The sequence below is a fragment of the Glycine soja genome, chromosome 13 (assembly GCF_004193775.1).
Source record: "Glycine soja cultivar W05 chromosome 13, ASM419377v2, whole genome shotgun sequence".
Taxonomy (NCBI): domain Eukaryota; kingdom Viridiplantae; phylum Streptophyta; class Magnoliopsida; order Fabales; family Fabaceae; genus Glycine; species Glycine soja.
The window spans coordinates 24,945,916-24,956,134 of record NC_041014.1 but is presented as its reverse complement, the minus strand read 5'-3'; positions in this window follow the sequence as shown (position 1 = coordinate 24,956,134).

The window sequence follows — 10,219 nt, the reverse complement described above, 5'->3', positions numbered from 1 at the left end:
TTGGGCTTTGGCTTAGGTTTACAAATTCGGGGGTGATGAAATTTTATTTTAACAAAGTAGGGTTTTATTTTTCAATTAAATTTAAAAATAAGATAATTATGGATAAGAAAAGAAAAAAGATATTATATATATGAAAAAGCATGATCAAAACTGAACCAAAGTAGTTTAAATCATCTTATCAATCTCTTTTTTTTTTTTTTGAAATATCATCAAATCAATCTGTAAATTTGAAAAACGAGTAAATAAAAAATAAACTATTTTTTTTTTATTGTTCAGTTTGATTCGATATTCAGTGCTTTATTGTCAGGACTTGAAACTGAATCAATTGAATTGCACATTGTAACACTATTTTAACTTTTGTAAATAACCATTTTAACTTTTGTAAAAAAATAAGTGATAAGTTATTTTTTTTTTAAGATGATTGGATATTCAATACTTGAACTTAAAATCTATGTGAGACCATTGTTTAATTATGCAGCCTTACATGAGATAGAAAAATCAATTAAAATATATAATAGAATTATTAAAATTTCATTGATAAAAAATAAACTTGAAATTTAATACGTTTATCAACCATTCACTGTTCAAATAAACCAGTTAAAATAATCAATTTAGGTGGCATAGTATTAATGGTGAGGGTTGAAACAATATGAATAAAATTATAGATTCAAATAAATCAGTTAAAATAACCAATTAAGATAACATAATAGTCGTGAGGGTTGAAACAATATGAATATAATTATAGATTCAAATAAATCAGTTAAGATAACCGACTAAGGTAGCATAGTAGTAGTGGTGAGGGTTGAAATAATATGAATAGAGATATGAATTCAAATACCAATGTGATCATTGTTGTATATTAAAAAGATGAATCAATTTTTTTAAAGAAAAGATAAATCAATTTAAATAACAATAATCTGTTATATAGATAATATTTATAATTTTAAAATATTACTAATCACGTACCAATTAAGTAAACGCTCTAATTTAGATTGCGGAACAATTTTTTAATGCATTTTTAAGCATACTTAAATAAAAGAAATCATTCGTATGAAATCAATTGCTTCATGGTTCCAAAATTAAGTCTCCGTTGATCTTGCTCCATTGATCCGATGTTTGTTTTTATTTTTATTTTTTTGTTTTTGTAGTCCATTGATCCGAATTAAGTCTCCATTGATTGATCTTGATCTTGATCTTGCTCTTTTTATAGGTAATTTTTTATAAAAAGTATTTTTTATTATCAAAATACAAGTATTAAATGTAATTGACTCTCTTAACAGAAATTTAGAGCAGATTGATTACAATAATTTTGCTAGAGCTAAATCTAAAATTATGGTTATTCATAAACCGATTCATTCTAATGAAAAAATCGATTTAAAAAATAAAAAAAAAATTGAAAGAATAAAAAAATTTAAAAATTTGAAATTCTTTGTTTTTTCAATTGGATTGGATGAAATTTTAAATTTAATTTTTAAGTCTGATCAAATCCAATCAAAATCAAACTTTTATATATATATATATATATGTCATAATTTAATAATATCACTCATATTCATTTATTTATAAAATTATCATATAACTTACATCTATTTATAAAAAATGTATTTAATTAAAAATTATTTCTTTATCAATTATTTGAGTTAAGATGTGTAAATATTGTTATGTAATCACATATAAATAAAATATTTGATATTTTAAATTAATTTTTATTATATTCAAAACCAATTGAATGATGAATTAAATTAAAAAAATTGAAGTAATTAAATCAAATGATTTTTCTTTTAAAAATGATTCAAACTAATATGTGAATACCAAAATATCATTGGTAACATGATTCTAAACTCTTTCTTTTTGCTAATCATTCAATACATAGATGAACTGATCTATGTTATTTCAATTAATTAGTGGTATTGAATTCGAATTGTGTGTTAAATATTTAAAAAGCGAGTTATGTTATATACGATAGAGTTATCTTAAGCAAGATTCTTTTCAATAAAAAATAGTGTGATATATATAACCTTTTTTTTTTTAATACATGATTCTAAACTTGAAAGGGCCAAAAATTGACGCATAGTAATACTCCTTCCCCCAAGGATAAGCATCTTGTTCCATGATGATGAGCTTGAGAGGTGGTTTTGGGCCTAGAATTCGAGGAAGAAGCCCAAGGTTATATAATCTTTTATTATATGTTATTTTTTGTTATTCCCTTCTCAACTGGTTACCAATAATATCCCGAATACTTAATACCTACGTACTCTATATTCTCTTTCATTAGGCCAACGAAAGAGGAAATGACAATAGAAAGCAGTAGCTTTTCTCTTCTTTTCCTCAAGGAAAGGGAAATACTTCATAGTTTTTATGGGGGCTTGGCAAAAAATAGGAACAAATCTACGACTAAATTCTCCATAAGCAATGATCATTGAAAGTTTTGACAGAAACTTCTTTTCTTTCGTTGTATCATCAAACCTTAGATGGAAAAGGAACAACTTGTATACCAAAAAACAATAGAAATCAACTTGTAATTATCATGTTACAAAAATGGATAATCTCTCTCGCCACGATAACAAACACTGCTTAACATTAAAATAAAATTAACAAATAACAATTAGCATGATTCAAGATCTATCGGTATCAAGTCTATTACAAGATTGTTTATTCATAATTCTATCCCAGCCCCCTTTTTTATTTTTCAATAATAACGGTAATAGGATGTTGTTGTTTTATCTCAACCTCTCTCTATCATAGAAAAATTATAACTGTAATAGGCCTTATTTTGTAAACTTAGCCATTATCTCAATCGACCGACATTTATTTCTTTCCACTGGTAGTTGACTGCACAACTACTCCTTCTGACTAAGGAACCTACCTAGGAAATTCAGATAACATTAGGACACGTTGTAAAGAGGCATGTGAAGTGAAAGCATTTGAGATAACTCTTACATTTGCATAATACTAAATTTGCATTAAATGATTATGGAGATTATTCTTCAATTTGATTAAAAAATAACATAAACAACACTTCAAAAATAACATCTAAGTTTTCTTTCTGCTAATATTTATAACATCTTTAAACAATTAAAAGGTATTCAATAAAAAAAAACTAGAAAGTACAAGTTTTTTTTTTTACTTTGTCTCAGACTTGTTAGGGTGTATTTGGAAACACACATCCAAACCAGGTTCAACAAAGATTTATTTTGGGTAAGTGAAAAATGGATAGCTTTGGGCGAGATAAAAAAGGATTAAGCCTAAAATACTTGCCCAAATCCAAATTAGTCCATCTAACCCAATACACACCGTTACAACCTGAATCCAATCCAACCCAACCCAAGGTTCAAACGGAGGACTGTGAACTTTAATTTTCAGCGTAATTTATTGTAGATTAAACTTTTGAGACTTGAATCTAAATGAACATATCCAACACCCACCCCTAAGACTCTAATTCTACTAGTCTTTTGAGAGTCAAACTTGAATCACGTATGCAAATTAAGTGTTTTTGGTTAAGTGTTGAAACCTACGTTCAATGGAAAAACAAATGTTCCAAGGCACAAAAACTAAAGCAATGCAACAAAAGCTTTTTCTATAATGCACAACGCAACTGATTGGCAAACACGCCTTAAATCCTTAAAAACATAATTGTCATACTTTTCATAAAATGGTTTTGATTCTTTTGAAATGAAAAAGTTAAAAACATAGCTAGTATGTAGAACTATATGAGATAAATGGCTCACTCAGATTACCTCCCACTGCAAAAGAAAACAATTAATCAACCAATATGGCAACACTAGTGAGAATATGAATGTGGAAATGATACAGGAAAAGCCATTATATATTGGCAAAGGTTTTAGGGTGGTCATGTAAAGAAGGTACAAAAGGTTCAATAACAGTAGCCTAGTCATCCACCAACGCTCTAGCACATTTGGAAGCATTCTCGCACGTTAAAACAAGCTTGACGTGGACTTGTTCAAGATTAGCACCATTGACGTTAACCCCATTCCCAGAGTAACAAATATTCTTTTTACTAAACCACAATTCAAAAACTTGAATACCCTAATGCTGGAATGTTACATCAATTTCAAAAGCAAGTAAATTAAAATAATTCTAACTACTTGACAACATAAAGGTTACGGATATTTTCGCACTAAGTCCTAAGTCCTATTTGTACCCCCCTCTTCTGTCTAGAGTCTGCAGACCAACAAAAGTGCTATTTGTACCAACCCACCACAATCTACGGAATAACATGTACGGTTTAGATATTTTTAAATTTTTTCTCTTTTTTTCATAACTTTCCCGAATTACCCTTTTCCTTTCCCTTCCTCTCTCTTTCTTCTTTCCCGTCGTTGACCACCATCGCTACCAAGAAGAGGGGGTTTTGCGCTCCGACTTTTTCCTCCCTTTCAAATTTTTCAAATCTGAGAAATTGTTACAGAACCATTGCTTCACCATGGCTTTCAAGAAAACAACAAACAACAAATTAAGGACCCATAGAACAAAAATCCAATACAGACAAAGTTTTTAGGTTTTTATTTTTTTATTTTTTTACTGCAATACAAATAAAGTTCTGAAGATAATGTTGAATTTATTTTAGATCTGAGAAATCGATAAAAAAAAAAAAAAAAAACCCATCAGATTCAAGAAACAGATCCAGATTCACGATATCAGATTCAAGAAATAGATCCAGATTCAAATCCAAATCAATTTTTTTAAAAAAAAATCAAGCCAAACGCGAGCCCCTGTGAAATCCTTCGCCAAAGGAAAACGCCAGATAACGACAAACCACCGAGCAACCTCCATCTCTCGTTGCGTCCCAAGCAAGTTTGGTCATCACTGGAACCTCATCTTCATCGCCGCTGTGAGCCAAACCTGAAAACTACCTTCCCTTCCGATGCCTAAAAAGAAGACCAATCGCGCAATGCATCATAGAACCTAAAATGAAGACCAATCGTTGCGACTCCGTTTGTGTTAAGTTTGCACTTGACAAACAGCAAGCATTGTGGCTTTAGAATCGAATGAAATACCAATAGTACTGTCAACCCAAAAAAATAACTAAAAACAGTAGCACTTAGCATGGTTGGAAATTGACGCTAACCATGTGATGAAAAAATTCCACACTATAATTTTTTTTGCTCATAATGAAAATATTCAAAATTAGTTATTATAAAATTTTTAATAATTTTGTCTTCATAAAATTAAAATATATTATTTTTTATCCAGAACAAAATTTTGACATCCAAATTACATCGATTATATACATAATTATGTAAAAATATCATAATATGTTTGAATTTACCTAAAATCCAAATCCATTATATGCATAATCATGTAAAAATATCATAATATGTTTAAATTTACCTAAATCTATGTTGGAACTAAAAAATAACATTTTAATTTTATGAGAATGAAAAACGTATTGAAAATTTTACATGAAATTTTTTAAAATATTTTCATATTTATAATAATGTAAAACATATTTTAGCAAAAAAAATCTTCCATGCTTTAGAAAGGTAAATTGTACACATCCAATTCAACTTATTTAGTTCGACTCCACCTTGCGTTTCCTTGAGCATAAGTAATCAACTCATTGCTCAGGCCTTAAGGAAACAGCGAACCCGAGCATTGCATAATGTATACCATGTGATTGATGAAAGGATATACAAGAAAATATAAAATACTGTATGAACGTTCGGGTAAACACATTCTGAAATATAAAATACGTTTAACACATTGTGAAATGTGCGTAAGTTGTTGTAACTCTTTTTTATTGATAGTTGTAACTCTCTAATACTTAAATTCCATTTCCAAAGTTAAGAAAAAAATTTAATTAAACTAAAGTTGGGTTAAACGCATTGAATATATGAAGCTAACCAAGTCCAGTGGGAAAAAAAATAGTTGTATTCATTGGCAAAACAAAGTATAAATCTATGTAACACGTAAACTGATGTAAGTTATAGCTCAGCCAAAGCACGATCCGATTACGTCTCCTACGAAAAGGTTTTAAATTTAGTAGCATCTTCATCCAATTTATATAACAGAGAACCAAGGGAAAGAATATACCAAATTATGCTGGCAATCAGTTATATACAATCGTTACCAGGACGCTTGATGGAATCAGACAAGCATTGTTCCAGAATTTACAATATAACTTGTGAATAATGATTCTTTTCGAAAGAATGCAAGTCTTAATAAATAATATATGGTCACAAGAACCAACATCCCCGCATGTAGTGTTCACATAACATAAAATGCATTCAATATGCCAAGGGCACATATAAAGTTCCACCGGCATTTAGATCATGCATGTCAAACACTGAAGGAGGATCAATATCTACTCTTGGCATTGCATGGGAAGTATCATATGTTGAGCCAGGGGCTGAAAATTTTAACAAAGAGAAAATTGATATCATCTATAAACATTTTGTTGCTTGAGCTAACATTTCACAAATTTACAAACCAAAGAAAAAATCAACCATATTATACGAATAAAAATGCATGCTCACCAAGCTATATGTTAGGATTCAAGGAAAACCAATTCATAATGTCGCGATTAATGCTTTATTAATTGAGTAAAACTTGCTTTCATGTGTCTTTTTTTAAAGAACTGAAAATTCCAGCTTTGTTATTAAAGATTAATTACTAAATCCCATAAAAAAAAAAAAATGACAAAATGGTACTAGAGGCTAGAGTACTTTAGGAATACAATGATGGAAAAGAAAAAGGCCAGTGCAATTTGTAATTGCCAACAGATGCAATGATATTTCCGTCTGATTCTCTGAAGACAAGGAAGGATCATTTCATTAACCAATTCAAATATACTTTCAATTTAAGTCATTACTACTGAGTAGCAGTCAGGTATATCTGACTTCTAGTTCTCGAGGATTAGGTAACCTTGTAGTTGAGACACATCTAAACCCAGGATTCACCACCAGAAATAATTTGAAATTAATTATACCATGCATTAGCAGGAAATAAACATTCTTATAACCAAGGTAAACTGTATAATGCTTCAGCACAACCTTGGAAAAGAATTTTACATGCTTTATCAATGAAAGCCAAGCGAAGTTACCACCCTTAGGGCCTGAAATTTATCATACTTGGGGTCTGAAATCACTAAAGAAACCTACCACCCTACCCCCATTGCAGGACCCCACTAAATCTAATTCAATCCTAACGCGAAATTGCAAATGAAAATTCAAATAGTGCAGGGTCCATGGCAGCTTTAAAGTATTCTATGGCTTGCAGTTGTTCAATTATTAAAGATTGGAAAATTCTAACAAGACAAGTTTAGTAGTTTCCAATGGCCTAATTTTACATTTTCATTTGCCCAACAAGAAGAAAAAAAATGTGATTCTAAGATAGGCCACACTTGAATAACCCTAAAAAATCAAAAGGCTCAAAAGAGATGGATAAAGTCATTGAGCCTACAAACCAATCTATCAGTCATATAATATTTCATCAAGTTACCATGCATTAATTCTAAGAGGGACCCTTTTAAGATATATATATATATATATCTTCAAAATTTCAAATAAAAAATCAAAATAGTAATAGACCCAACAAAATGAGAAACTTTTAATTGAATTGAGCTCCAAATAAAAACTTTTTTGAAGAAAGAGGGATACGAAGTAGGAATTCATGTGAAAGAAGCATCAGCATCTCATACTACATTGCAGTCATGCCAAATTATACAGAAATCTCAGCATCATCATTTATCAATTCTGCACCACGAGCACAGGAGGAAAGAGATAAATTGCATTAGAGAGAAATTACCTGAGAATTCGTATAATTGACGCCTTGTGAGAAAGAACCTTGATGAGCAAGCTGTCAATTCCACAACAAAAAAAAACCCAACATTAGAAGTGAGGTGTTGTCGTGTTGACACCTGATGTAACGTGATGTGATTTCAGTTATTTTTGCCAATAATTAAAAAAATATATATTAGAAGTTGTAGCAATGCACCTCTAACACGACATTTACTGGATGTTGCAAGAGTACAAATGCTTTGTCAACAATTAAATATTGAATGTCGCAAGAATATAAATTTTTATCAATAATTAAATATTGAATGTTGCAAAAATATAAATGCTTTGCCTATTGAAGTGACAACAACACATTTTTTATAACACCTTTGTATTGATTAAATTCATTGCAAACTACAAAATTATGAAAGAACTACGACAAATAAAGAGTGAGATTCACGCAATTTTGTAATTTCTAATAAATTTTTACCACAAATAAATATATATTAGAGAAAATATTTTAAGATCGTTACTTTGATGTGATTTTAAAATAAATCAATCCGGTGTGTATTATATATAATCCAAAAAATTTTGCGATTCAAACTTGAGGACCTTATAGCAAATTTAATATTTTTATTTTTTATTCAAAAATCAAAATATCCAATGGCAAAGATTAAGGATAAAGTAATCTTTTAATAAAATATTAAACTAAAAAATAAAAAGAAAAAATTTCCCATAAGATCTTTAGGTTTAAATTGAAAAAAAAAAGATTAATTGAGTGATGTGACTATGTAATTCACATGACGTTGCATGATTGCACTATATATAATACATATAGATATAACTTATTTTAGGATTCATTTGATTTGTTAAAACATGACATTGACAAATATTTTTGTTTCAGATTTGATTTGAAAAAATTATGTAACACCACAAATTAATCATACAAGGGAGAGAACAAGACAAAAACTAATTTCTTGTTTGTTACTCAAAAAATGATGAGACAGTTTTTTGTCTCAAATACAAAATATTCAAGAGAGACACACATACTCCAATCTCTCTTGTTTCTCAAACATTATCTCCTAGTTACAAAAACTTTATCATGTTATGTATTTCGAAAGAAATCACATTATCTACTAACAACAAAAATCTTATCATATCATGTATGTTTAAACATTATCGACCAGTTAATTTACTTGTATATATTTTATATTTTGAATTTCAATAAAATATAATAATAATGTAAATTATATTAATATAAAAATATATATATTAATAATTTTTATATTATTTTACTTGTATTATTCATTGTTAATCAAACAATACACTAATAAAAAAATTATGATGTAATTCAAGTATGACCAAAGTAACAACCATATTTTAGCAGTTGCATTGTTAGCCATCCTTAATCAACTATTGCTACATGAGTACTTGATATCAACTTCCTCCAATCAACATCTCTTACACATTATTGGGTATGTGAGAAAGAGAATGGAACGGAAAGGAAAGAGAAGAATGTAAATTTTTCAAAAATCTTCCTCTCCTTTGATAGACAGACATGAAAATAAGGGAGGAAAGCAAAAGAAAAAAAAAGTTTCACATAAAATATCGCTCAAATCAAACGTAAAAGAAAAAATAGAAACTTAAAATTGTTGCATATATTTAGAAGCACAAATTATAGGGAAAGCATTATTTATATTCTTGCAACATTAAATATTTAAATAATGAAATTGTAAATAAAATATCATTTATAAATTTAAAAAGTGTACCATTTACTTTATTTTTATTTTCTTTCTTATAAAAGAACTTAAAAAATAATCTTGCTCTTTACTCTCTTCTTCTTTTTTTCTCTTCCCTCCGGTTTATTTTCTAAAACAAAGACGACATTAATAAAAACCAGTGCTTAATAAGTTTCTGGATAGCAACAGGGCAACCAGGCATGTGTCTATAGCAATCCATTACCCTAGGCATCCAGTTATGAGTTCCTTTCTCAACATCTACCCAAACAGTTTCAGAAAGATTGTAGCACTCAAAGAACCTACATCAATACTCTTTCACTTCCAATAATAGTAAAATTAAGTTTTTTCATGAGATAAATTCTTAGCAATACATTGTTTCAAGAAAAGGGTAATTTAATCCCATATTCACCTTTATTTTATTAGGTTTTAGTTTTTTTTTTCAATTTTTCATAAATTTTGAATACCCATTTGAAAAAACATATTAAGAATGTGTTTAAAAGAACTTAGGAGTTTATTTGAACTTTTTCTTTTTACGGCTAAGTTTATTTGAAACTTATAGAAATAACTTTATAATTTCTATAAGTTATTTTTAGGTTTTAGCTTATTTTATCTAGTTTCTTGCAAAGCTCATTAAATTATGTTTATTTCGATTTATTATAATAAATTGTATGATCAAATTTAGGATACAAGTTCTAATTAGATATGGTAACTTATTAAATAAGCAATTGATTAAGTTAATCTAACACA